General features: G+C 31.6%; 1 protein-coding gene across 1 annotated transcript in view; it reads left to right on the top strand.

The window, feature by feature from the left end:
- Positions 1 to 276: 276 nt before the first annotated feature.
- The window catches only part of LOC126878827 (uncharacterized), a 383,461-nt gene continuing 355,944 nt past the window's right edge, over positions 277 to 27,793 (top strand). Inside the window, exon 1 of the mRNA XM_050641735.1 lies at positions 277 to 582. The gene's annotated coding sequence lies outside the window, so the exon portion shown is untranslated. The remainder of the gene's footprint in view (positions 583 to 27,793) is intronic.

Genomic DNA, 27,793 nt, shown 5'->3' with positions numbered 1-27,793 from the left:
GAAACCGAGCCCATCTACTTCTCCGTATGCCGCATCCCCTCCCTCCCACATCACTGGTCAAAGTTAACGCTCCCAGCGGATTATTGATTTTTTGAAAGCACTAAGCACTGTCAGTCAGACAAGAGAATGGTTGTAGGTATTTAATGAAAAATCGAAGAGGGTATTTATATTGAAAATATTTATAACTACAATAAATGTTGAATTATTATTAAAGTTTTACTATATTTTGTTTCCAGATTAAACGATAACGTTTGGAATGCCATACATTATTTTTTTCAAAGAATTCTTATACAAAACGGTTAAATCTGTCAACACAGCCTGCATATCAGCTGGAAAAGAGCATGCGCATCTGGCAAAATATGATCTTACCTTACCGATACACGGACGGATAGTGCGCGTACGTGCTCTAAGCGCTGGCTTCGCCCTATTCTAAATTAATAAAAACTTTGTTATTTGTTTGTTGATATTAACCTAAAGTTGGATACTTGGGTGCAAAATGGATGTATCAAGTGTCTTTTGTGATCTGGGACATGTCCCGAAAGTGATACGTTGGCGAAAAAAGCGAGATTAACCTCATTTTGGGTAAGTGGACTTGATGACAGTTTATGTGTGTCCTTGGTGGAAAGGGTGTTATAAATACGGTAAATCGTGTTTTTATGCATGTGCGTACTGAATGTCAGTCATACATTTGTTTATTTTGAAATATTTTTTACTTGTAGGGGGTACAAATCATTAATAATGTAACAAAAACAAGGTGGGCTTTGAGCTGTCATTTTAGACGTTGATTTTCCATCTTGCTCATTTTCATTTTTGGGCAAGGAATAAAATATAGAACAAGCCAGACATTTAAATACTTTTTTTGGTAATTTGTTCATGCTAATGAAAGTAACAGTTTTTTACTGTTATCTGCTTTTTTGTGTTAACAGCTATTATCAACGCAGTGGGTGATAGGGTTTCGAAATATCGACCCTACTCTCCCTCTTTTTCTGTTTGGTGTTTCCTAACTTCTCGATTAGGGGGACATGATTAACAATAGAAAGACAAATTATCTGGATTTTGAATAAATGGAAATTGATTTAAATATTCCAAACAGGAATTTGAAAAATTAACACATCTTGCTAAATGTTATATTTTTGTTGTTTGCTAACTTAGGTTCTTTGTTTTGATCTCATCAGTTTTTGTCAAGATGGTAGCCCAAATATTCCACCAAAATATCAAGCATGGAATGAGGGAAGAAATCGGGTCATCGGCCCCAATGCAGACTAAAATATTTAGTGGGATAATATTTACACAGCACATTAATTTAACAGACAATAAAAAGAAACAAATAAAATGCATTAAAAATGCAAAACCCATCAATGCAGTGGTAAACATTTAATGTAAGTGTATAGTATTTTTACTACAAAAACGTTATTACGTAGGTCAACATTTTTGACGTAAGAGAACTGTCAAAACATTAGAATGTGACTTTTCATTATTGGCATGTTTATAATAAACATGGCGATAATGAAAAGTCACATTCTAATGTTTTGACAGTTCTCTTACGTCAAAAATTTTGACCTACGTAATAACGTTTTTGTAGTAAAAATACTATAGGCTGTTAGCTTAGAAATAACAACTATAAATAAAACTTTTCAAAATTAATAGTAATTTACGTAACAATTTCCGAAAGTGATATTTTATGAGTCGAGTAGGAAGTTTCCAGGGCGAGCCTGGATCTCCAAGTTTCCACTTCTGGATCATGTTACGTATATTTCTTCTGCAGCTGCTTTGTATGTTAAAAAGAATATTAAACTTTACTTATGAACTTTTATTAAAAAAGTTACTCTCGTGAATTCAACATTAGAAAAATCTACTTATGAATATTAACAACACAATTATAACAATTATTTACATTGTTATTTAGTTTCCCTAATCTCATGTCGAATCATTTCGGCTTCACTTTTACTGCTGATTTCCATTTCTTGTAATTGAAAAACAAAAAACTGAGCGAAAACACACACTAATCTTGAATGACAAGCATTGTCATAATAAAATACAAAATAGCTACCTAAAATCGTCCCAAAAGTGAAAAAATTAGTCCCGAAAGTACAGTACAACCTGCCATATCCAGACCTCCCCATATCCGGACGGTTCTGCACTGTCAGGATCTACCGAAATCTGCCGAGAAAGGAAATCCTGCTGTTGGACAACGCACTAAAAAAAGAACTAAAAGATAGCGAAATAATGTATTATAGAATCTATAAAAGTGTTTACCAATGAAAGTTATTGATGGCGTTGATTACTGGAATGTATGAAGGAGAAAACGTTTCAGAGACTGTAAGGCGGCACACATAGTGAAAGCGGTTTCCGTTAGCGGGCAAACCGCACAGTTCTCGCACGCGGGTATTGTAACACAGTGAAGACGGGTAAAAGCGAGAGAGATCGTTCAAATCTGGCAGTTGTGTCTACTACTTGTAGCAAAATGTCGTCTTCCGATGATGATATAATTGCTTTAGATTCTGTTTTGACTAAACTGAAAAGAAAGAGAGTTGATGTACAGCCGGTTCCTAAAAAAACTGATACGACTCTTAGTAAGATTTGATCATGTTGAGCAGTGTATTTGATTGATCTGACATTATATTTATTATGACATACAAATAAACAAACAACAAACAACTGATTACATATTATGTTAATTCATAAATTGTACTAATTATTAAGGTCTAAATGTTTATATTATTTTAAATATATCTAAACTTTTATATTAACTATGTAAATGATAGTTTTTACGTCAAATAGATCACATAATTATTGTAAACGTGGATTATACAACAAAACAAATTAATATTCAATTCAGCCCTGTAACTTATTAAAATAAATATTATAGAAGTTTTCAGGGACTTTCAGCCCTCGGTAATAATGTAGTCTTTCATTCTGAGTTTAAATTTTTCAAAAATATTTATTAGTTTTCTCAGGATTCGAAGAAAATGAATACAATTAAAATACATTGAGAATTTTGACATGCGTCACAATTTTGCATTAACTCAATGTAAAATTCTAAACTGTTAAATTCCAGCTTCCCTAATTATTTGACATCAAAAGACATTAGAAACTATTTGTAGAGGATTGAAATCTGTATTGAAAACAACTGTTAAAATTGGTCTACGTAATTAAACATATTCAAAAATTTTGTAAAAATGTAATACATTTCAGTTTTCAGCCCAAACTTAGGCCACACACAATGCAATAATGTTCACATTTTTGAACTGTCAATATTTTTATTTTATCATCTATTGTTTAAAAACAATACAGTTGATAAGATACTCTCAGTTGCGGAGAAAGTATTAATAATAAAGATTAATAATAAAGTCTAATAACCGTGGAACAGAATAAGCTATCTGACAAATTTTAAGATTTGGCAGTGACATTGACAGTATGTAAATATTAAGTATTTATCCTTGAAAATACACTGCTCAATTTTCTACAAAATACGCTTCAAGAGTCGTATCAGTTTTTTTTGGAACCAGGTGTACATCCTATTAATCGAGAAAGATTAATTTATGGAGAATATCATCATTTATTTCAAAAATTAAAAGATAATGAATGATTCTTCCAGTATATGAGAATGACTCAAGAGACTTTTAAATATATTTTGGAGAAAGTGGAGTATCGTTAAAAACAATATTAAACGCTCAACTTATAGTCAACCAACAGAATATCGAAAGAGTTGAGAATATACATATCTGGGTACGAATTTAAATAGCGAATGGGACTACTCAGAAATTACACAGCGAATAATAAAAGCGAAAGCAGCATACTTTAGAATTAGACCCATTTTCAACAGTCGAGACATATCATTAAAAACAAAATACCGTCTGTTGAAATGCTATATATTCACAGTTCTGCTCTACGGAATGGAAGCTTGGACACTAACTGTTACATCTATGAATCGGCTCGAAGCTTTCGAAATGTGGTGTTATAGGAGCATCTAACGTATATCCTGCGTTGACCGAATTACTAACGTGGAATTCCTGCGTAGAATGGGGAAAGAGTGTGAATTTCTCATAACCATCAAAACAAAAAAAATTAGAATATCTAGGACATGTAATGAGAAATCAAGAACGTTACGGCCTTCTCCAAGGGAAGGTATGTAAATGGTAAAAGAGGACCGGGAAGAAGACGCATTTCCTGGCTTCAAAATTTACAAAAGTGGTATAATACCACTACCACTGAACTGTTCCGCCCTGCGGTAGACAAAGTCAAGATAGCCATGATGATCGCCAACATCTGGAACGGATAGGCACTTTAAGAAGAAGAAGGAGTATCGTTTAATTAAAAACTGGTGTAATTTACATAAGCAGGCTATCCTTCCGGAAGAAAGGCTTGTTATAACATTGAGGTAAGTAGTTTTGTTGTAAATTTATTTTTCAAGTACTGATTTAGTTAATAGTTAATACTGGAATGGTTCTAGAAATACCTAAGTCACACAAAATTACGGTTTCAATAAGATTGACTTTATTACTTTTGTTTATTATAATGTACAATTATTTATAAAATTAATCCATGGAGAACTATTAATTCTTATTATAAAAGAGCGAATAAACTAAATTATCATTGCAGTAAACATTAAAACAGGTGGGTTGAGGCAGTTGGCACGCGCGGTCCTGCTTTGACTATGTTAGTGTACATTTAAAGACGTGCATTCTTTTTGAAAATGTTTAAAAGCGGGTCCCGCTAGCGTTGCCCGCTAGCAGAAACCACCTCCACTGTGTGTGCCGACTAAAAGAAGTAGTGGTCTTGATATCCGGATTTTTTCATATCTGGATCGGTCTGTTGCCACATTGATCCGGATATGGCAGGTTTTACTGTATGTTCTTTCGGTATGAGTTTTGTAAAATGGTACTTTCGATTTAATAAATAGAATAGAATAGAAATATGCTTTATTGTCATGAAAAATTGTACAATTTTATCGACAAAGCTTATAAAAAGTCAAGACAACAAAACAATAACAATCCAATTTACTAAAATTACATAAATCGTCAATATATTTACAATAATAACAATAATAATGAAGTTAAACAGAAGTAGTCAATTGCAAAAGTTAAGTAAATTGCAAATGCATAGTCTACCTAGTAATTTATTTATTTATTTATTTATTTATTTTACGGGCAAGCCCAATTCTACAAAAATACATAGTGTACAGAAAAAAAACAATAACATAATATAATATAAAAAACAGACATACAGAAATATAAATATAATATTAGAAGTAAATATGTACTATGAAATAATATCATAAAACCAAGTTAACAAATTACAGACGCTTCACTCAAATATTGATCCCATCTAAATTTCTTTTAAAACGACTGATGGAGTTGTCGAACAGTTGTAAATTGCAAAGGGAGTTTGCTAAATTCAAGACTCTGGGTATGAATGAAAAAAGTGAATAATTAAACCTGTGGAATGGTACATAAAATGTTCGCACTTGTCTAGTGGTGCGAGGTGGTACAAACAGTGCGATCTTATTAAGTAGTTGAGAACAACTGCATATACCATTTAAGATCTTGAATAATAGCAAAAGGTCCCTTTGTTTTCTCCTGCTTGCAAGAGAAGGGACCTGCAGTTGATGCTGCCATACAGCGTAATCTTGATAGGTATGAAGCTTAAAAGCAATGTAACGGAAGAAACTATTTTGGACTTGTTCAAGTTTCCTAATGTAGACCAAGTAGTGTGGGGACCACACTGAAGAACAATACTCAAGGTGAGACCTGACCAAAGAGAAGTAAAGAACTCTAATACTGGATATGTTTGTAAAATCACGAGTTGTTCTTTTTACAAAACCCAGCATTTTCATAGATGTTTGAATGACATTGATGATGTGAGTATTGAAACAAAGAGAGTTTTCTAGTGTAATCCCCAAGTCCTTGATTCTATTAACAGTGTTGAGCAATTGGCCATCAATGTAATAGTTTGATAATATTGGGTGGTGAGTACGGTTAAAGTTAATTACATGACATTTGATTGAATTAAGGTTCATACCGTTAAGTGAACACCATGCAGAGAGATTATTCAGTTCTGATTGCAATATGGCAGCATCATAATGATTTTTTATAACTTTAAAGCACTTCAAGTCATCAGCAAATAGCAAGGCGTTACAATCGTGAAAACAGTTGGTAATATCATTAATAAATATATTAAAGAGTAATGGACCCAAATGGGACCCCTGTGGTACACCTGACTTAACTGGAAAGGTTTGTGAGTAAAAGTGGTTTACTCGAACTTGTTGAAATCTTTCGGTTAAATAACTCTGTAACCACTGCAACAAAGGTCCACTTATGCCATAGGAGCTAAGCTTTTGAATCAGGAGTTCATGATTTACTCTGTCAAAGGCCTTGGAAAAGTCAGTATAAATTGAATCAACTTGAAGTCCCTCCTCTAAGGCTTCAGACAGAAAATCAACATAGGTCAACAAACTCAGTTCAGCAGACTTACCTGTAGTAAAACCAAATTGCTGAGAGTTTAGGATCCCGGAGCTATCGAAGGTGAGGAAATCAGTTATAATACTCTCAAACACCTTTGGTATAACACTAAGAATAGATATAGGGCGGTAATTACTAATATTAGATTTATTACCAGATTTATATATTGGTGTGACATAAGAAAGTTTCCAAAAGTCTGGAAACTGACCTACATCCAAAGATTTATTAAATATATGAAACAAAGGTCGCGATAGTACAAAACTGAATTCCTTAAGAAAATTAGGTGGTATACCATCAGGCCCAGGACCCTTGTTGACACTTAATGATGAAAGCTTTTCGTAAATTTTGGAAATCTGGATACGATATGATGAGATATAGAGTTGAGACTGAATATGGTCAACATTGCAATTTAAAGTAATATCACTATAAACTGATGAAAAGTGATCTGCAAATAAGTTGGCAATATCATTGCCACATGAAGCTACAGAGTCATTCAGGGTCATTGAGTCAGGTATACAATTGTTTTCACGCTTGCTACCTACAAATTTCCAAAAATGCCTTGCGTTATTTTGTATAGAAAATTCGGTGAAACGTATGTAATTGTCATAACAGCATTTAGATAGATTTTTACAATTTGTTCTCAGATGACAAAAATCAGCATAGCTTTCAGGAGTCTTTAAGGTTTTATAAATTTTATGAGCTTTTATTTTTTCCTTTAACAATTGCTTAAGCTCAGAAGAATACCAACAAGGAAATTTCTTAGTACTAAAATATTTAACTGGAGTGAAATGTTCAATGAGAGAGTAAATAATGTCATAAAACATAGCGATCATGTCGGAAAGATCTCTACCACGAAACAGGTTATCCCATTCTATATATTCTAGACATTGGTGAATTGCTGGAAAGTTTGCATTACGGAAATCATAATAATATTCGTTACCAGAAATTGACCTATCAAAAACATTAAGCTGCAATGATGTTAACAGAGGAGGATGATGAGAGTCAGGTGAAACCAGAGCATCGTCAGCTTCAGAAATGACAAGCTCTTCTGGGGCCAGGATAAGATCCAGAATAACACCCCTGCTATTAAATATAAAGTTACATTGAAAAAGATTATGATAAGCACACATATTTGAAACAACCTCAATGGCATCAACTACAGCTAGAGGTGATGAAGTTTGTGAGGTTGCAATTAATAAGTTTAAAAGTTAAGCTGCTGCATATGACACCCAAATATAGACAAAAAAAAATGATAATAAAAATACTACTTGTGCAAAGGGTACTGTAATTTCTTAGTTATTGATTAAGAAAATCTTCTACTGAATAATATGGTCTTTCAGATAGGTAGGCTTTTGTCAGTTTACGGAATTTGGGGAAAGATGCTGCAGATTTAAGTTGTAGAGGGAGATGGTTGTAAAGTTTTTTTGCGGAATACAATATAGATTTCTTTACTAACTCAGAGGACGGGGTCGGCATATAGACGTCAAACGTAGAATTTCTCGTGAAGTAGTCATGATTAGGTCTTGGTGGAAAGACATGTAGATGTTTACGAATTAAGCAAACAGTTTCTAAAATATACAAAGATGGAAGGGTTAAAATTCTGTGATCTTTGAAGTAACTTCTGCAATGTGTTGTTCTTCTGAGGCCAAACAGATGTCTAATTGCTCTTTTTTGTAATTTGAAAATAACATCGAATTGGGCAGCTGTACCAGAACCCCAAAAAGGAAGACCATAACGAAGATGTGACTCGAACAAAGAAAAATATGTTATTTTGGAAGATGCTAAATTGAGTTCATTCGAAACAGATCTTATAGCATAGCAAGCTGAGGATAGTTTCTTCCTTAACAAATCGATATGGTGGGACCATTTAAGGTTGCTGTCTAAAAAAATACCAAGAAATTTCACAGAATCAACGGTACTGATCTGGCTGTTATTAAGAGGTAAGGGTTGAAGGACTCCTTTATAAGACAATACTACTGTTTTATCTACGTTAAACGAGAGTAAATTAGAGTCAGACCAGGTTTTTATTGTAAGTAGATCAGAAGTTATAGTAGCATGAAGAGTTGCAATATTTGAGTTGCTCCAAGTGATACTGGTATCATCAGCAAAAAGAAAGATTTTTCCATCGATTTTTAAACTAGTGATGTCATTAATAAAGATAAGGAAAAGTAGAGGACCCAATACTGAACCTTGAGGTACCCCACATACAATGTTTTTGAGACTAGAGTCTGTATCATTTGCTCTAACCAGTTGTTTCCTATCATCCAAGTAAGATTGGAACCAATCTAAAGAAATACCTCGAATTCCGTAGAAATTTAGTTTTCTTATCAAAATGTTATGATTTACACAATCAAAAGCTTTGGCGTAGTCACAAAAAACGGTGGCAGTGTGAAGATTATTGTTCAGTGCTTGATAAACCTCATGTAGTACAGAAAAGATGGCATCAGTGGTGCATTTATTATTTAAAAAGCCGAACTGATTTTGTGATAAAATGTTGTTTTCAACTAGAAAGGACATAAGTCGGGCTTTTATGAGTCTCTCAATAATTTTGGAGAGTACCGGTAGTAGTGCAATAGGTCTATAATTGCAGGTATTAGATATTTCACCACCCTTATGAAGAGGAATAATGATGGCTGTCTTCAGGCACTCTGGAAATTTACCTTTCTCAAAGGAATCATTAATTAGTGAGATGAGGACTTCTAACACATTTTCTGGGAGATTAGAAAAAATTTTTATCGATAGACCATCAGTACTACAGGAGGATTTGCTTTTAATACTATTGATTGTTTGGATCAGTTCAGATTTATCGACTGGTTTTATAAAGAATGAATTCGAGACCTTTCTTGAATTAGGGAGATAAGCAATGGGATCTTGTTGTGGCAAAATAGTTGATGTAATATTTTTACTCACATTAACAAAGTATTCATTTAGATTTTCAGGGTCTGGAAGGGAAATTGTTTTAGCAGTGTGGGTTTTATTTCGAAGATCGTTTATTATGGACCAAGTTTCTTTTGCAACACTTTTTGAGCTTCCCAAACGGTTATGGTAGTAGTATTTTTTAGTTGATTTTATAAGTTTAAGATAGGTTGCCCTGTACTTGGTGATATATTCAGTGATAGAAACGTTGGTAGTAAATTTCCTGATATAGAGAAGAGAACGCATATTCTTGGAAGATATTCGGATACCTTTAGTAGTCCAGGGTTTGCGATGTTTTGGCTTAATTGCAATTAAAGGAAATGCTTTATTGAAGATACGGACAAGCTTATCCAAAAAAGCACTGAAATTATTATCCACGTCCATAGCAGGAAAGCGCCACTCAGAGGTTAAGCATAAATTTTGGAAATTACGAAAGTTCCGGGTGGAAAAAATCCTGCCTAAACGTCGGGTTTTCGAGGAGGGTTTGCTCAAGATATTAAACTTCTTATAAACTGCTTCATGATCAGATAGTCCAGCATTAATAATTGTAGAGTGGACATCAAGGGGTGAAAAATCTGAGACAGTATAATCAATTATGGTAGATGAAGTTTTTGTAATCCTTGTAGGAGAATCAACGTGCATTGTTAGACCATACGATTCAAATATGTTGACCAAGGATATTTGTGTAGCACTAGCAGCAGCATAATCAATGTTAAAGTCCCCGCATAAAATTTTTCTACTTTTATGGGGCAGGTCATCTAACAAATTTAGCAGGTTCTGAAAAAATAGTTCCACGGAAGAGTTAGGTGATCTATAAATGCAAATAATATAAAGATTAAGATTCTTATTGTAAATTAACGAAAACTCAAAGACGGCTTATCATACCGAAAGTTTTATTTTCGGGACGGCTGCAGAAAAATTTTTCTGTGAGCTGCAGTTAAATAGATATGTTTTAAAAAAGTTTCCAAAAAAGATAATATTAAAATTTTTTTAAATTATATTTAAAAAACAAGTACGTAAATAAATTTAGAAAATATTAGATAATAAAAGTTATTTTGCTTCTTTTCATTACAAAAGAAATAAAAACAACTAGGTATTTAAACTTGCAAAAAACTTTAATCAATAAACAAAACAAACTAAAGAAAGTAACAGAAAAAATCAAATTAAAAATAACATTCTGAATAGAGCAAAAAAATAAAGAAAACTCAAGGCTGAAAATATTGGTTACCTAAAATATTTCTAGCCCATACCTTAAACCAGGGCCCGTTTCAAAATCTATAATATAGCTCCAAGTCCCACTGTTTAAACGAACCAGCACCTGTTTTACTTCAAATCAAGCCCAAGACACTACACAATTTTCAGGCCCCTAATTTAACAATAATAATACTACTACTGCGCCAGAAATTTAAATTTTTATGAACAATAAAATTTATAGTTAAACAATTAAAGATTGTTTAATTATATACTGTTGATTGAAATCTTAATACGGGAAGATATCTCATGTTACCCAAGAAAACGAGGCCTTTGCTATATTGGCCTCATAGATGGCAGGCCAAAAGCCACCTAGTGAGCAGATATGTGAATCTCTTACCCTTAGAACGATAAAGAAATCGGTTAACATTCTACTCGAATTATTTTTGGATTTGACCACAAAATGCTGCAAAACTTCCACACTTCCTCGGCAGCAAAAGATTCCTCAGCAGCGTTGCCAGTTCTAAATGTTTTGGAAATATTCGTCAAGGAAATATGAATAATCGCCTTGTTATGTATTTCAAAAAAATTAGTTACAATTGTTTAAAACAATATTTTTATAGTTTGATATATATGTAACTGTCATTCGATTTTTGTTTGCACCAATATTGAAAAAATGTGAAAACTTTGAATTATCCACGTCCGTCTGTCTGACTGCGTCTGACCGCGAATATAACTCCTCCGTCATTATACCGGGTAGAATGACAAATGAGGTGTCAAATGAAAGTATGTTGAGGTTGAGGTTAAGTAAAAGTAAACATTACAAAAATGAGCTCTACAGAAAAATTTTGTTTTTTCTGCAAAAAAAAGTTCATGCTGTAATGTGCAGCATTTGTAAGGCCTATTTCATACTTTATGACTTCGGTCGTCACAACAAACGGTTGTAACGACAGTTTGTCGTACATTCCATTAGTCCAATACAGCCTTTCACACAGGACGACCACAACTAACTGTTGTGCCGTTGCTCTTCACCTGTCGTTTAATGTCACTGCAATGGACGACATTCGTGTCGTACTTAACGACAGATAGTTGTGTAGTACCAATGAATCCAGTGGCACGTACATAATGGCAGACAATATAGATGGGAAATTTTTACCTACATAGATACAATACATAGGTAAGCATCTGGTTGGTATTATGTTATTGTGAGGACAAAAATCTTTATGACTTTGTCAAAGTGTGGAGGAATAGACCCTATTATAAGATGCATTATTATCAATGTACCCTATTGTAACAATTAAAATCATAAATGTTTCATCAGGAATATCTAAAATTTCTTGTTAATTAAAGATTCTTTTATATATAGCACAGTTTAGTGTCCATTGATATAAACGTTGATATATATTTGTGTTTTCTTAATGATTATTTAAATATGTATAGATATTAATATAATCAGTATATTAAATAATTTAAAATCAGTTTTTTAGACGGATCTTTTAAATATTCAAAGGTGAAAATTGAGCCCTACAACAGTAATTATTGTTCACTAATTAAATTGTATTTAATAAGTGGGACAACAAAAATGGGACAACAATCCTTAAAGCAAGCATTTAATTTAATGAGCTGGGATTATCAAAAATGATCATGGAGAACAAAAACAAAATTTATGTAATTTAATGTTTTGTATTTTGATAAGTTGTATGAAAAAATTTGGAAGTATGTACACCGAAAGAAAGGCTGAGAGAAACAAATGACATTTGGGAACAATTAAGAGAGATTTCAAGAGAAGAACTGGTAGAAGAGATACGAAAATTAAAGATAGGTAAATTGCACCAGAAATGATCAAATACTTAAGAGAGAAAGGGAAAGACTGGCTGTGTACAGTGTCAGTTTCTCCATAAGTGCACATGTGCACGTGAACCCCCAAAATTATTTTCACACCAACATTCATATATGTAAAATTTATCATTCTATAAATAAATAACATATTAATCTAACTATACAGTAATTGAAATTCGAAATAACAGATCCAAGGAGTTTATAAGTATCTAATAGGTAACATTTAATTATATTTATTCTATTTCAAAGGAGAAACTTCACGGATGCGAGGCCTTAGACAGAACCCCTCGTTCTCCGCTCTTAGGGTGGTTCCTATTCCAATAACTTTTCATAGTGCAAAATACAACTCACCACCCGCCCCGCTACCCGCTATAGCCCACAAGTTTAGATGGCCACAAGAGCACAAGTTGGATGTGATCTTATTACACAGTATAGGATATGGTGTTTTAAATGTGCATACACATATGTCTAAATTTTGCTTTCTTGAAGTTCGAATTTCGGAACAATATTAAGAACGGAAGAATTTGTGGATGTAAATGTTAGCGTGGAATATTTAAAATCAATTAAATTTTCTTCATTATATATATATAATGTTTAACACCCACACATTTTATGTGTTGGACCCACACATTTTATGTTTAACGGAAACTTGTATCACTAGCGATTTTTCAGATTCTGAGCTACAGATCCCTGAATATGTAATGGCGCGTTGTGATTCTAGTAGTCGTCATACAGGAGGAGTTCTAATTTATATGAAAGAATACATAAAATATATTGGATGTTGTAATTAATGTGTAATAATAGTATAAGTGAATTCATTGATGTATTTTTCAAGTGGATGGATGATTATTATGAATCACATAGTAGTTGTAGTATAGTCATTGCTGGAGATTTCAACATACATTATGATAAAAATTGTCAGGGTAAAAGTAAATTGAAAGAATATATAGAAAATAATGGAATGCAGCAACTTGTAAATGAATATACAAGAATTTTTAAAGATTCAAAATCTATGATTGATCTTGTCATAAGTAATGACTATACGTTAACTGCTCATGTAGAAAAAAATTACATAATATCTGATCACTGTATTGTCCATGTGCTCAATAATAAAGTAACTAAAAGTGAAGTCATTGAAACAAAACAAATTCGTTCTAAAATAATATATGATAATATGGTAAACATGTTGATTGAAAAAGATTGGGCATATTCTTCGGTACACATCGATGAAGTTACTGATACTTTCATCAATAATATCGTAGATGTTTTGAATAGAGTGTCACCAGTTAAAACTGTGGAAGTTAAGAACTTTGGTAATAAATGGTTTGACAACACTTGTAAATTGGCAGTTAAGAATAAAAATCTTGCTTATAAAAAATTTTTGTTTACAAACAATTGCGTAGATTGGAATAACTATAAAATTGAAAGAAATAACTGTGTTAAAATTTTAAAACAAGTTAAAATTAGATTTTATGAGTCAAATATTGATAGGAATAGGGGTAATTCTAAACAAATGTGGAAACATCTCAAACAGTTAGTAGGAACTAATAAAACTATATCACAATTTCAAAGTCTTGAACATGAAGGTGTAACATATAGTGTAAATTTGGCAAACATATTAAATCAATATTATGTTGATAGTATTAAAGATATTATTGTAAGTTTTGACCAAAATAGTGATATTAATTTAAATTTGCAGACAGTTGTTTCATCTGATGTAAATTTTGAAACTTTTGAGAGCATATCACTAAACCAACTATATGATATAATCAAATTTCAATATAAAAAAATAGTACGGATGAAGTAGGTCTTGATATTATCAAAAATCTATTTCATGTGTTAGGTTATCCTTTATTAAATTTAATTAATATGAGTTTAGAGAAGGGCCTGGTGCCCAAGCAATTTAAAATATCAACTATAGTTCCTGTTCCAAAAGTTCCTAATACTAATAAACTTGATCAATTACGTCCAATAAATATGCTCCCATTTTGTGAAAAAGTTTTAGAAATTGTGGTGTACAATCAGCTGATTAAATTTATTACTTCAAATAATATCCTGTATAATTACCAGTCTGGATTTAGAAATTCTCATTCATGTGAGACCGCATTACAGTTAGTTGTCTCAGATATGAAAAGTATTTTAGATACGACAGGGGTCAGTATATGCGCAGTTTTTATAGATCTCAAAAGAGCATTTGAAACAATAGATCGTCATATACTTCTTTTGAAATTAAAGAAATATGGTTTTAACGGGACAGTTTTTAATTGGCTGGAAATTTATCTGTCAAATAGGTACCAAAGGACTAAATTAAATAGTGAAATATCAAATCCACAGTTAAATGATATTGGTGTGCTGCAAGGCAGTGTACTTGGACCTCTACTTTTCATATTATACATTAATGATTTGGGAAACGTATTAAGCAAATGTAAAATTCATCTTTTTGCTGATGACACATTAATATATTTTTATGGGGAAGATTTTGTTGATGTAGTGGACACGATGAATCGTGAATTGCATTTATTAACTGAAAGATTTAAGTTAAACAAATTGAAAGTCAATGAGTTAAAATCCAAATACATGTTTATTGGTAATAATACTGTTTTCGGGAAATTCTTAAGTTTGGATGTTCACATTAAATTAAATAATGAAAAAATTGAAATGTTCAGGAAATAAAGTATTTGGGATTCATATTGGATAGGGAACTAACTTTTAGTAAACATGTTGATTACATTTGCAGAAAGATAGGGAAAAAATAGGTTTTTTTCAAAGAGTATCACCATTTTTGACATTTCAAACTAAATTAACAATTTATAATTCGTTAATATTACCTCACTTTTTATATTGTTGTTCATTGATTTATACAGGATGTTCTAATTATGACAGGCTTCAAATTCTCCAAAATAAGGCTATGCGAGTAATATTGAGATGCAATCGATATACTCGAATTCAAGATATGCTGAAAACTTTAAATTGGTTAAAAGTTGAACATTTTATGTAAGTATGTCCAATCTATGACATTCTTATTTAAGATGGTAAACCATTTATTGCCTGAGTATTTGAACAGTCAGTTGGTCCCGATAGCAAATGTTCATGAGCATAGCACTAGAGCTGCAAATTCAATAAATTTTTATGTTAGAACAACCAACAAGTCCAGTTCAATGAAAAGCTTGTTTCATAAAGGAATTGTACAGTTCAATAATATACCTTATCACATTAAAAATAGCCATAACTATCTTTAAGAGATTATTAATCCATTATATTAAAACTAAGACCTAGAAACCAATTGGCAATGTTTGTTGTACTTCCAGTGTTTTTATTTTTATTTTATTTTCTCTTTTTTTTATTTATATATTGAATGTTTCTGATTAATTTAATTTGACAATGCTTATTTCTTTATTTGTTTAGTCTCATGTTTTTAATTTTTGTAATACTTTATGATAATTATACAGCGCTCCTTGCCTTGACAATTCTTATGTAATTTGTACAGGTGTGGAGTGCAATGTTTTTGTTTTGTGTATTATCTATTATGATAAATAAATAAATATCTATATAAGAAAAATTAAAAATGCCGAAACCAAATTTGTTAATTAAGAATGTACCAAAGTGCAAAGGTCGGGATTATAAATGATTATTTAAAATGGAGATTTGTGTAAAAACTTACAATTTGTGTAGGTGTGAAGCACATATGTGGAGAAGAGGAAGCATAATGAATAAAATAGAAGATACGATTTTAACTATCCGGCGCAGTCCACTTAACTAAATTTTTGATTAAAAATAATTTACAAGACGTTTTTTTCTGAAATAATTTGAATTCTTCAATTACAGTACATCCACTAATAATTTTCCATCATAAACATGCCTCATTTAGGTATCAAAGAGACCCGCTTCCGAATCAAGGTTGTCAGATATATTTCCTAAAATTCCTAAGTTTATATTAAAAAAATATTCTCTATTCTCTATTCGTTATTATTCAATTGCTAGTCAACGACACTCTTAAAAAAATAATATGAAAATATTCTCAAAAAATATATCTATAAATTAATTAACTAGGTACTTATTATTTCAATGAACTCTTCACTAATGAATTAATGCAACTGTGAACTTTGTATATTTACGTATGCTCTCAAGAAATTTTCGAATATCGGCAACATTGTAGTCTGGAGACGATTTGGTCGTTCGATCTATATCGACGTTGTCATGTTGATGATTTTAGCGGTAGTACTCTTATAGAATTTTAGATAATGATCTACTTTTAAAAAATCAAACATAAACAACTTTTAAGAATCCAAGTTCTCAAAAACGGTTTCAAGAATTTTATTATTTTTTTCCAAATTTCACTGATTTTATACCTTACCTGGAAACATGAAAAATTTAAGATATATTGATATGGTATTAAAGTGGCTACATACTGTAATATCTACATAATAAGGCAGTTCAGATAATTTAATCTTTTTCATTATGAAAATATGATAAGAATTAGCTTTAATGAACTTTAAAGATTGAAAGTAGATACGAAATTTTAACTAATAAAAAACCAAATAGATCCAAAGATCATCACTAGATGTGATGGTCAGATGCAGTATATTTCGTTTCATTTCAAGAATAAAAGAAGAACACCACTATTATTATATTGTTTTAAAACTTATTTTTCACATTATGTGATGAAATAACACTTATTGTATGTCCGTGCATGTACTTTTGGAGAAAATCGATTTTGAATGTTCAAGCTCTTTTATAAAGGGTGTCCAGAAACTCTCCCGACAAACGAAGATAAGAGATTCTTCAGGTAATTTTAAGACAATTTAATCCAATTCACCTCTCCGAAAATGCTTTCTGAGGGAGCTAGAGCTCTTTGAAGATGGCGTCTGGGAATTAGTTTTTCTTAAATATCTCCAGAACACTGTTATTGAGGAAAACAAAAACTGGTACGCTTATTTACCTTCCAGAGATAAATCGATTCGATCAATTGCGAATTTCTAGTACCGGTCATAGGCGCCCGTTTTGGGTAGGGCAACTGGTATTTTATCGCATAACTCTTTTGTCTTTAACTTCCAAACATTCTTGACAATGGAATATTAAATTGTGAGGTATTCTAGTACTAAAAAGTACCCTTTATTTAATGCGATAGGATGCACCGTTTTCTAGAAAAATCGATTTGAAAATTTTTCGTTGATTAAATTTGAAAAAAATTTGAAAATTTTTGTCAAAAAGATGGTGTATTTTACTGATTTAAAGTAATAGTAACTTTTACTACTAGAATACCTCATAATTTAATCATCAAGTGTCAAGCATGCTTAAAAATTAAAGACAAAGAAGTTATGCGATAGAATAACCATTGACCTACCCAAAACGGACGAATATGACCGGTACTAGAATTTCGCAACTAAGGAAATCGATTTATCTCTGGAAGATAAATGAACGTACCACTTTTCGTTTTTCTAAATAGTTTTTTTTTATTTTTTTTTCAAATTCAACAAACGAAAAATTTTCAAATTGATTTTTATCGAAAACGGTGCATCCTACCGACTTAAAGAAAGAGTACCTTTTAGTACTACAATACCTTACAATTTACTAATCTAGCATAAAAATGCTTAGAAGTTAAAGATAAAAAAGTTATATGATAAAATAACCGTTACCCTACCCAGAACGGGCGCCTATGACTGGTACTACAAATTCGTAATTGATGTAATTGATTTATGTCAGCAAGATAAACACGTGTACCAGTTTTCGTTTTTCTAAGTAGAAGCGTTCTGGAGATATTTAAGCAAAACTAATATCATAACGCTGTCTTCAAAGGGCTCTATCTCCCTTAGGCCGATACCACATTATGCGTTTTGACCGGATGCGGTGAAAACGCATCCGTTTCCAACGCAACCGGACCGATCTGTCACACTATGCGTTTTCACCGGATGCGGCGGAAACGCATCCGGTTAAAACGCATAATCTGACATCGGCCTTAGGAAGCATTTTCGAACTAGGTGAATTGGGTTAAATTGTCTTCAAATTATCTGAAGCATCTCCAGTCTTCGTTTGTCGGGAGAGTTTCTGGACACCATGTATAGCACAGCGTTACATTCAATTTTAAACTCCACATAATTCTTTTTATGATAAGTACGTCATTGAAATGAGTAATAAAAATTAATACCTTTCCTAACAAAAAAATTAAAGAAGACCTTTTTTTTAAAGTATGGACATACATTGTATAACGTGTAAATAGAAATAGTTATTTTTCTACAACCACTATACAAAATGCACTTTTCTGCACAGTTTAATGTTAGCAAACTTGATATTTACTCACAGTATAAGATATTTGACATTAGTGTGCAGAAAAGTGACGTTTCTGTGCCGCAAAGTGACGTTTCTGTGCCGCAAAGTTCTTTTCTGCACAGTTGACTACCTCATTCTGAGTAACGTTATATTCTGTTTACACCCGTGGTTAAACTTTAGACAAATATATAACCTATAAGACAATTATTATATTTAACTATAGCATAGAAACTAAATTATGGATGTTACAACTGTTTTATTTTACAATTTTATTCTTATTAAACATTTTATAATTATCAAATAACCAATAAGGATTTAGCAACATCTGCAAGAGACGTCGAATGAAGTAAGTTTTGTGTAAATCCGTGACTGCATAAATACAACGTCAATAATGTGTACCTAATAATTTTTTAAAATAGTTTAAATTTAAACAAATTAAGGCAGTGCATTAATTTTTTAACTGATTTCTGTGCAATTTATTTGGGTATAAGGAATTTAAATTGATTAGTATTAATTAAATACAGTTTAAAATTTATCACATAGGTACCTATTATAATTAATCTTCGTTTGAAAATTGTGATTTTTATTTTTAGGAGAAACTGTGCTTGTAGAAAAAATATAGTGTGTAACACGTGCAGAAAGGTAATTTCTCACTCGTTTGAATTGCGGCACTCGCTTGCGCTCGTACCGCAACTTTTCAAACTCGTGAGAAATTAGTACCTTTCTGCACTTGTTGCACAATATACTATTATTGCATGTATTATAATTACTTCAAGGCCATATTAACATATCTAAACTAACACGCGTGCGAAAAATTAAAACGCGTGCGGAAATGTAAAACGCGTGAAGAAAAGTAACACGCGTGCGGAAAAGTAAAAGTTTCTAAACTAAAATGCGTGCGCGAAAGTAGACATTTTTGCACGCTCGTAGAAAAAATATATTACCGCCTAATACACAGTTTGAGTAGTTTTTAATAAATGACCTAGACGGAAGCAAATAATAATTATATTACATCGTGCATTATGGCAACACCGAACTGAAAAGCTATAAATCAAAATGAACACGTGTTTGGCTGGTTATCCGACCCCCTAAAATCTTGAAATTTAAGCACCAGCTAAACAGAGGCGGAGGATTATTTTAAAGTAAGTAATATATTTTTGCTACGATGGCATATTGGCGACCATTTGATAGGAATGATCAAGATGCATCATCTTCTGTGGTATCAATAAATAATGATAATTACGTTAATGACAGCCCCGAATTAAAAAATAAAGATTTGCACGTACAATCCCAAAGAATCGTTCTAAATATGTACGATTGTTTAAAAAAAGAAAATATTGGGATGACTGATAATGCAATTGTTTCGCGAATTCATGTATTAACAAAAATCGGGTATAAGACGATATACACAATTATTAGATTAAGCACTGTTACAGATCATTCCTTAAAACGAAAGCGACCAAATAAAAAATTAGGTAGGATTGACATTGCTGCAAAAGATGTTATTCAACGAACAGTTTACAATTTTTACAAAGAAAATAGAGTGCCTACTTTAGAACTGATTCGTGACAAATTGAGAAATTTCCCTGAATATAATTATACATCTTTGGAAACACTGCGCGAGATTTTGATAAGTTGTGGATTTAAATATAAGAAATTAGATAATCGAATGGTAATAATGGAATCTCGGCGTATCGTTGAACTTGGACGAGAGTATTTGAGTAAAATAAAACAATATCGTAATTCAAACAGAAACATAATCTAAAAATCCACAAGGAAAAACATAATATATTTAGACGAAACCTGGTTCGATACGCATGATGTTGTACGCATGACTAAATAATGAGTCCAATATTCTTATAAATCACTAAAATTAACAAGTTTTAATTTGAAAGAATTAATTTGTTATTCATTCGATGTTGTGAGCCCGCTCACATTTGAAAAAATTCTGATTCTGTTCCTTTGAAGATACCTATTCGAAAATGCCCCGTTTAAACAAATCGAAGGGTGCCGGGCGACATTTTGGGCAGATATTGTTGAAACAATTCAAATTCAAAAGATTTCTCACCAAAATCTTAACACTCAATGTTTAGACTTCAGTTACTCTTGAATCTCAAAAATAATCATTTACATATTTTTTCTACGAACGTGCAAAAATGTCTACTTTCGCGCACGCGTTTTAGTTTAAAAAGTTTTACTTTTCCGCACGCGTGTTACTTTTCCGCACGCGTTTTACTTTTCCACACGCGTTTTACTTTTCCGCACGCGTGTTAATTTAGGTATGTTAATATGGCCTTAAAGTAATTATAATAAATGCAATAAACTAATATTTAGATGTTATTTACTAATTTATTTCAAATATATCTTATTGTGTTCATGTTTTAATGAAATTAACGCGAGAATTCGATGAAATAAAATAAATTTGACATATTATTCGAAGGTCAAATCAGTGGACAATCACAGTGGTTTTGAATCGTCGTCATGGAAACCAAGATCGTCGTCATGCTAACCAATTATGCTGAAAGTTTGGTTTTGACAACCTTGTCAAAGAATTAATTTGTGTATGTATTTTCATATTAATTAAATTAATTGATTTAGGGCCGGTTGTTCGAACGCTAATCAACAATTATCATTATCAAATATTTAATTACTGTCACCAACTGTCAATGTCAACTTTGTTTGGGTTGCTGAAAACATAATATGAAATTACTTAATCAATTATGTTAATAATTGTTATGTTAATTGATTAACTAATCTCATAATTTTAATCAATTATGTTTTCAGCAACCCAATAAAAGTTGACATTGACAGTTTTGGTGACAGTAATTAAATATTTGATAGTTGTCATTGTTGATTAGCGTTCGAACAACCGGCCCTAAGATTTGGTCATTTTTTAAAGATTCTTAGAAAAAATATTGTTCCTAACGCTTGCAGAAAGTCTCTTTTCCGCACTCGACTGCTTGCCGAACTCCCGCTTCGCGTGGTTCAGCAAACTGCAGTCGCGTGCGGAAAAGTATGACTTTCTGCACTTGTTAGGAAAATAACTATTTCAAGCCTGGAAAATGCATATTAAATCGCCTATATCTCGAAAACTATTAACTTTTGAGAAAAATGACAAAGTACCTTTCTTATTTAGAGTTACCCAAAAACCTAAAAAAATATTTTTTGGAGCACAAAAGGTGATATTTTGAATTTGTTTAAAAAATTGTTCAAACAATTTCTGCCCAAAAATTGAGAGATTTTTATGAATATAATTATGCAAAAATTAATAAAAATTATATGATTTTTCTTGAAATATGCGTTTGATGAACTGATCCTTTTTCTTAATTTCCACGCCAATGGTCGGCACTGGCATCAAAGAAACTCGAAAGCCGCCACTTGGCAAACTGACTTTGGAAAAAGAGTACTTGTTACAATGCCAGTGACAACTGCAGAAACAGAACGATGTCTCTCTGCATTGAAACGTATCAAAATTTTCCTTAGAATAGCTATGGCCAGGGTCGATTAACTGCACTTGCAATGTTTCCAATTAAAAAAAATTATTCAAGAAATTCCAAATTTTACTGAATTTGTTTGTGAATAATTTATCTAAAAAAAGGCGACTGACTTTCGTTACAAAACTTGCTTGTAACATTTAAACACTAAATTATAATTTTAAGTCAATAAAATACATTATTTATTGTAATTTTTAATAAGGTCCTTTGATTTTTACAATTTGACGACACTCAAAAAATTTTACCTACGGAAATACGGTCTCAAGGTCTTTTTATATCTTAATATTATGTGTGCACCCCCAATATTTTACACCAGGCGCCGCCACTGGCTGTGTACAATATGCAAAGATGCATGGAAGGAAAAAAGGATCCCAAAAGATTGGGAAACAATTTAATACTAGGTACCAATATACAGGGTGTCCAGAAACTCTACCGACAAACGAAGACAGGAGATTCCTCAGATAATTTTAAGACAATTTAACCCAATTCACCTAGTCCGAAAATGCTTCCTAAGGGAGCTAGAGCTCTTTGAAGATGGTGGCATGAAATTAGTTTTTCTTAAATACCTCCAGAACGCTTCTATTTAGAAAAACGAAAATTGGTATGCATATTTACTTTTCAGAGATGAATCGATTCCATCCATTGCAAATTTCTATTACCGGTCATAGGCGTGCGTTTTGGGTAGAGCAACGGGTATTTTATCGCATAACTTTTTTGTCCTTAACTTTTATGCATTTTTGACACCGGATTATTAAATTGTGAGGTATTCTAGTACTAAAAGATACTCTTGATTTAAGTCGGTAGGACACACCGTTTTCTAGAAAAATCGATTTGAAAGTTTTTCGTTTTTGGAATTTGAAAAAAAATTGAAAGAACTTTTCAACAAAAAACGAAGTATTTTACCAACATAAAGTAAGAGTAACTTTTAGTACTCGAATACCTCATAATTTAATAATCTAGTGTCAAAAATGCTCAAAAATTCAAGACAAAAAAGTTATGCTATAAAATAACTGTTGACCTACCCAAAACGGACGCCTATGACCAGTACTAGAAATTCGCAATTAATGAAATCGATTTATCTCTGGAATATAAATAAATGTACCAGTTTTCGTCTTTCTAAACAGTTTTTTTTTTAATTCAAAAAGCGAAAAGTTTTCAAGTCGATTTTTCTAGAAAACGGTGTGTCCTACCGATTTAAAACAAGAGTACCTTTTAGTACTAAAATACTTCCCAATTTAATAATCCAGTATCAGAAATGCATAAAAGTTAAAGATAAAAAAGTTATGCGATAAAATAACTGTTGCCCTACCCAAAACGGACGCCTATGATCGGTACTAGAAATTTGCAATGAATGGATTAGATTTATATCTTGAAGATAAATACGCGTACCAATTTTTGTTTTTCTAAATAGAAGCGTTCTGGAGATATTTAAGAAAAACTAATTACAAGACGCCATCTTCAAAGAGCTCTAGCTCCCTTAGGAAGCATTTTCGGACTAAGTGAATTGGGTTAAATTATCTTAAAATTATCAGTAGTAATTGCACAAGAGCTCTGAAATTATTGAATTTTTCCTGAGTGACACTTTGACAGTTTTAATTTCACGAGCCGAAGGCGAGTGAAATTATGTCAAAGTGGCACGAGAGCAAAAATTCTATATTAATTTCAGAGGTCGAGTGCAATTTGTTGCGATTATTTCATGAATAAAACTGTTCAAAACCAAAATTTTATTGTAATTCATTTATGTAAGTACCATTAAACACACAGTTTTATAAATATTTGACGATTGAAAGTCATCACTTTTATAATTTTTAAAACATTAATTGTCATTAATATCACTGAATGTATTTTTTCGTAGCAACGAAGGGGATCTGACGTAATATACTTAACGACGGGAGATTATCAAAAATTATCGATTTAATTCAGATTTCTGTAGAATTGATAGAATAGATTTCAATTCGTCTATTGGTCAGAATCTCCTATGAATGAAATAATCTGAAGAATCTCCTGTCTTCGTTTGTCGGTAGAGTTTCTGGACACCTTGTATAATAAGGGCGAGGAAACTCTTGGTCACTGATATGCGGAAATAATTAATAATAGGATTTATTTAGCTTTTTAGCTATTACATTACAAATAAACATTTACATATATTTAAATAACTATAACTTAAAAACGAAAAATCAACTAATTCTTAAAATACAATTTTTTTAACCTAATTTTGAAGACTTTAACATTTGGTGAATCTTTTATGCTAGATGGTAGACTGTTATATATTCTTAGTCCTTCAACAAAAAGATTTTTTTCCATGGCACTTGTATTGAACCTTTCAATATGATAATTATCAAAGCTTAAATTATACTGACCTAACAAAAGTGATCTTTTAATGACATAATTATTGAAGTATTGAGGAGCTTGCTTGTTAATAATTTTAAATATTAACACCAAACATGACTCAGTATAAGCTGATTAACATATAAAAAATTTAATGTTTCCAGCATAAAGTTTATAGAGGTATACTTGCTACATCCAAGGACAATTCTCATAGCTTTATTTGAAGCAACTGCAAACGATATACCTGTTCATTTGAACATGAAATAAACAGTGACATACAATAATTAAAATGCGGAAATATTATTGTATTATACACAACCTTCCTAGACCACTGGGAAAGCCCTTTAGATATTCTAGAGAAGTAACCGATTTTTTTACCAATTTTTTTACACAGAAAATTTATATGTTTGGTAAAATTTAACTGTGGATCAAATAAAATTCCAAGATATTTAATTTCATCTACATAACTTATTATATCTTCACCTATGTTAATACTAAAATTGCCTTGATTAAATTTAGAACAATTTATCTTAGTACCCAAAATCATACACTTAGTTTTTTGAGCATTTAGTTTCAATTTATTTGCCATCAACCAATTATTAAGAATATCTAATTCATCATTTATTGTTTGAACTAAATTATTAAAATCTTGTCCAGAGACAGAAATTAATGTATCATCTGCAAACAGATTTACAAATGAATTTTTAAGATAGAGATGTAGATCATTTATATATAAAATAAATAATAATGATCCAAGAACGCTTCCTTGGGGAACTCCATATATAGTACCTATTTCGTCTGAAATATTATTATCTACTTTAGTTTTTTGACATCTACCGTTTAGATAATTTTCTAGCCATTTGAACACAACTCCAGTTATTCCATAATTTTTGCATTTCGTTAATAACATCTGCCTGTCTATTGTTTTAGAAGCCCTTTTTAAATCTACAAAGACACTAATTACTATTTTACCGTCATCTATATCTTTCTTCCATGTGTTACATACTAACTGGCATGCAGTTTCAGTAGAGTGCCTACATCTAAAACCAGATTGATTTACAAACAGCAAATTATATTCATTTAAATAGTTAAATAAGTGATCATAAACTAATAATTCAATGATTTTTTCGATTATCGGAAGTAAATTAATCGGCCTAAAATCTTCAAACGCTTGTGGTTTACTTATTTTTGGTACAGGTATTATGCTACTACATTTTAATACTGACGGCAGAACTCCTGCTTGCAGGCAGGTATTAACTATGTTTAACAATGGGTAACCAACCACTGAAAATATCCCTTTCAACAGTGACACTGTCAGAATATCCTCACCAGTTGCTTTATTTTTTAAACTACTTTTACCACTTTATGCAATTTACCAAGTGAAATGATGGGAAAAGGATCAATCTTAGAAACAATATCAAGCTGTATTTCAAAAAAATTTGAGGATCTAGGAATATTTTGAGCAATCCCCTCAATACTAACAAAGTAAAACTTATTTAAGTCTTTAGTAACATTTAACCTACTATCTAATATGCTAAAATTCGATGTATTATTACTACTATTTACAATTTCTTTTAAAGTACTCCACATTCTTTTACTGTCATAGCGACATTGATCAATTTTTTGCTCGTAAAATATTTTTTCCTTTCTTCTAATTAAAGTAACAACTTCATTCCTCTTCCGTTTGTACCGTTGAAAATCTAATGGATTATTCGTATACCGAAATGTTGAAAAACAGATGTCTCTTTCTCTTTGTAAATTTCGTACTTCTTCATCAATCCAATAACTACTATCAGAACGGAATTTATGTTGGGTTGGTGCTATCTTATCCAAACTGCTTCTGATATTATTTAAAAAGTATTCATACAAAACGTTAACATTGGTAGACGAATAATTCCAATCTTTTCCAATTAAATCAATGTTAATTGCTTCAATTTTCTCAGGCGTAATATATCTTGAAGATACAATTTTTAAATTCTTTTTTGCACAAATATTAATGGACGTACCAATAATGTCGTGATCAGTAAATTTCGGAAAAGTTCGGTCAGTTTCTTGAAGTTTGCAATTTGTGATAATTAGATCTATTAGAGTTCTGGAGTTTGCAGTAATTCGTGTTGGTATTTTAACGATTTGTTTACATCCAGCTGCTTGAATAATATTTAAGAGTTTAGTCCCGACTACAGAAACATTTAACACATTTACATTAAAATCTCCCAACATTGCAATGTCATTTGTACACATTTCTTCTAACTCAAATAATTCTTGAAGAAAATCAAAAAATACAGCACTAGATCCATTTGGTGATCTATATACACCACCAATAATTAAATGCTTTTGACCAATCGTTACTTTAAGAAGTGTGCACCAATACTCCATTTGAATTGAAAATTGTTTCAGTTCTCGGTAAATACAGTAAAACCTCGATATAACGGACCTCTATATAACGTACTTCGGATATATCGGACAAAAAATCCGGTCAAATGTAAAAAAATTAAAAACGTCCTGTTGATATGATACATGCTTAACCTGTCACATACCAAGATACATTGAATACCAACGGGGTCCCCGTGGACCCCAAATGCTACACCTACCGTGCAAATGCTTTTAGTTGTATGTTTTTGCCAAAAATACAACATCGCATATTCAACCCATGGATCAGGGAATACTTTTGGAAAACAAACGAATATCTAGTAGAAAAAAATTGTCTGTTGGCGAAGATGCAGACATAAGATTAGAAGAGTTGGAAATTCCTGATTTCTGTAAGACAATACATATCTAATAATACAAGAGAAGAAGTAGGTAGCTGAGATGTTTTATTTTACAATGGCTAGAAGTAGATGAAGGTGTCCCTGGGTATAATATCACGACTGAAAGTGAAATAGTAGATGAAGTTATGAACCTAAAACATTAGGATGGACGGGAAGATAGCAAAGAAGGCAAAACAACACTGCAAAAAATGAGGTTCTCAAAGGTAAGATCGCATCTTAACTATCTAGTAACATTTATTGATTATTCAGACAACGAAGTTCAACTGTATTATACGCAATTTCGTAATTTTAGAGAGTTGATTATAAAAAAACAAAAGCAGCAAACTTCAAAAGTGCAAACAAAACTTGATTCCTTTTTCAAAGCAGGATTACGGAAAGCAAGCGTGTTGATATCAAACAACGTCACTTCACGACGAATTTCTGAAGATAATTAAATAGAATTTTGTTTGTGTCTTTTATTTATATTTAAATACAGTGTACATATTTTCAAAAAAGGAGTTTTTTATTTATTTTAAACCTATTTTGATAT

This window comes from Diabrotica virgifera, chromosome 1 (assembly GCF_917563875.1).
Source record: "Diabrotica virgifera virgifera chromosome 1, PGI_DIABVI_V3a".
Lineage (NCBI taxonomy): Eukaryota > Metazoa > Arthropoda > Insecta > Coleoptera > Chrysomelidae > Diabrotica > Diabrotica virgifera.
Note: the sequence above shows the minus strand (reverse complement) of the source record. Positions and strands in the feature narration are given on the sequence as shown.